This window comes from Triticum dicoccoides, chromosome 2A, assembly GCF_002162155.2.
Source record: "Triticum dicoccoides isolate Atlit2015 ecotype Zavitan chromosome 2A, WEW_v2.0, whole genome shotgun sequence".
In the NCBI taxonomy this organism is placed as follows: domain Eukaryota; kingdom Viridiplantae; phylum Streptophyta; class Magnoliopsida; order Poales; family Poaceae; genus Triticum; species Triticum dicoccoides.
In genome coordinates, this window is record NC_041382.1 from 655,845,581 (window position 1) to 655,848,836 (window position 3,256).

Here is a 3,256-nt window from a genome sequence, read left to right on the forward strand (position 1 = left end):
TCTGAGAACTTTGGCTTTGGAGCCCTAGCAAAAAGTCTTGCAGGTGGACAATAGTACTCATAAGGATAAGCAGAATAGTTTTTGGTCTTATGAACATGGCGGTTTGATGAAACGCGCTCATATTCATAAGCCTGAGTAAGGTTTCCCTGCAAAACATTTGCGTTAGTGCGACTCAGGTGAATCCTCTGTCTGTATGAAGCCTTTGGACCATATGAAGCCTGTGGTCTGGGGTTTGTCTTCTTCACTTGTGGTGTCATGACGATATTCACAGGAAGATTCTCCAAACACCTTTTCGGCACCCAGACTTTCTTCATAGGCGGCCCATTCTTGCAGTTACTGCCAATATACCTGGCAAACACTTCACCATTCTGATTCTTAAACAGTTTATAGTTTGCATCAAAGGATTCATCAATAACACTAGGATTAGCACAAGTGAAGCCAGATAGGGTGGATGGATCCGCTGAAGGTTCCTTTGCAGCAGCCCATGTGGTTTTGGGGTACTTGTGACGCCCCTGATTTGACCGTACACTAATCATGCACGCAAATGTGTACGATCAAGATCAGGGACTCACGGGAAGATATCACAACACAACTCTAAAACATAAATAAGTCATACAAGCATCATAATACAAGCCAGGGGCCTCGAGGGCTCGAATACAAGTGCTCGATCATAGACGAGTCAGCGGAAGCAACAATATCTGAGTACAGACATAAGTTAAACAAGTTTGCCTTAAGAAGGCTAGCACAAACTGGGATACAGATCGAAAGAGGCGCAGGCCTCCTGCCTGGGATCCTCCTAAACTACTCCAGGTCGTCGTCAGCGGGCAGCACGTAGTAGTAGGCACCTCCGGTGTAGTAGGGGTCATCGTCGACGGTGGCGTCTGGCTCCAGGGCTCCAGCATCTGGTTGCAACAACCAGGTAGAAGGGAAAGGGGAAAAGAGGGAGAAAAGCAACCGTGAGTACTCATCCAAAGTACTCGCAAGCAAGGAGCTACACTACATATGCATGGGTATATGTGTAAAGGGGCCATATCGGTGGACTGAACTGCAGAATGCCAGAATAAGAGGGGGATAGCTAATCCTGTCGAAGACTACGCTTCTGGCAGCCTCCATCTTGCAGCATGTAGAAGAGAGTAGATTGAAGTCCTCCAAGTAGCATCTCCAAGTGGCATCTCCAAGTAGCATCTCCAAGTAGCATCGCAGTAGCATAATCCTACCCGGCGATCCTCTCCTCGCCGCCCTGTAGAAAAGCGATCACCGGGTTGTCTGTGGAACTTGGAAGGGTGTGTTTTATTAAGTATCCGGTTCTAGTTGTCATAAGGTCAAGGTACAACTCCAAGTCGTCCTGTTACCGAAGATCACGGCTATTCGAATAGATTAACTTCCCTGCAGGGGTGCACCACATAGCCCAACACGCTCGATCCCATTTGGCCGGACACACTTTCCTGGGTCATGCCCGGCCGCGGAAGATCAACACGTCGCAGCCCCACCTAGGCACAACAGAGAGGCCAGCACGCCGGTCTAAACCTAAGCGCACAGGGGTCTGGGCCCATCGCCCATAGCACACCTGCACGTTGCGAGGGCGGCCGAAAGCAGACCTAGCCTAGTGGCGTTCCAGTCCAATTCGGCGCGCGCCGCTCCGTCGCTGACGTCTGAAGTGCTTCGGCTGATACCACGACGTCGGGATACCCATAACTACTCCCGCGTAGATGGTTAGTGCGTATAGGCTCGTAGCCAACTCAGATCAAATACCAAGATCTCGTTAAGCGTGTTAAATATCCGCGAACGCCGAACAGGGCCAGGCCCACCTCTCTCCTAGGTGGTCTCAACCTGCCCTGTCGCTCCGCCACAAAGTAACCGTCGGGGACCGTCGGGAACCCAGGCCCACCTCTACCGGGATGGAGCCACCTGTCCTTTCAGCCCCCAACTCCGAACAGTATCACAGGTAATGTAACAGTGTAAAGTATATAGTATATGCCCGTGATCACCTCCCGAAGTGATCACAGCCCAGTAGTATAGCATGGCAGACGGACAAGAGTGTAGGGTCACTGATGGAACACTAGCATCCTATACTAAGCATTTAGGATTGCGAGTAAGGTATCAATGACTGTAGCAGCAATGACAGGCTATGCATCAGAATAGGATTAACGGAAAGCAGTAACATGCTACACTACTCTAATGCAAGCAGTATAGAATAGAATAGGCGATATCTGGTGATCAAGGGGGGGGGGCTTGCCTGGTTGCTCTGGCAAGAGAGAGGGTCGTCAACTCCGTAGTCGAACTGGTCAGCAGCAGCGTCGGTCTCGTAGTCTACCGGAGAGAAGAGGGGGAAGAAATAATGAATACAGAGCAAACAAAGCACCACAAAATATATCAAGGCAATACGCGGTGTTCGGTGTGCCCTAACGCGGTAGTAGGTGATACCGGTGAAGGGGGGAAAACCCCCGGGAAAGTATTCCCGGTGTTTCGTGTTTTCGGGCAGAGGAGCCGGAGGGGGAAAGTTGCGGGTTCGATAGGTTAGGGGTGTGTGGCGGACGAACGGACCGCGTATCCGGATTCGTCTCGTCGTTCTGAGCAACTTTCATGTTGAAAATATGTAAATCCGAGTTACGGATTAAAAGATATGATTTTCTAAAGATTTTATTAATTTCTGGAATTTAATTAATTCGAAAAATGGATTTATGACATCAGCATGATGTCATGCTGACGTCAGCAGTTGACTTGGTCAACCTGACATGTGGGTCCAGTGGGACCCACATGTCATTCGCTGTTTAGGTTAATTATAGATTAGTTAATTTAATTACTATCTAATTAACCTAACTAGTTAATTAAATTAATTAAACCGAATTAATTAACTTAATTAATTCATTAGATAATTAATTAATTAATTATTAATTTTATTAAATCATTTTTTATTTATTATTTTTATATTTAATTCCTTTTTTTTATAAACGTTATGGGCATGGGACCCATCTGTCATAGGCCCCAGGGGCCTATCGGGTTCGGGCGTGGTTGCTGGGGCGGAGCCCCGTGAGTGGGCGGGCGGTTACGGGCGTGTGGGTACGGGGCGCACCCAAGGCGCCCACCACGCGAGGGGAGGCGAGGCCGGCCAGGGCTATGCCCGGCGGCGGCGAGGCCACGGCGGCCAGCGCGGACGCGGGCCGGCGCCGGAGGCGGCGGGACAGAGGCGGGGCGTGCGGACATGGCCGCGGCCGCAGGCAACGGCGGGCGTCGCCAGGGCGTGTGACGAGGAGGC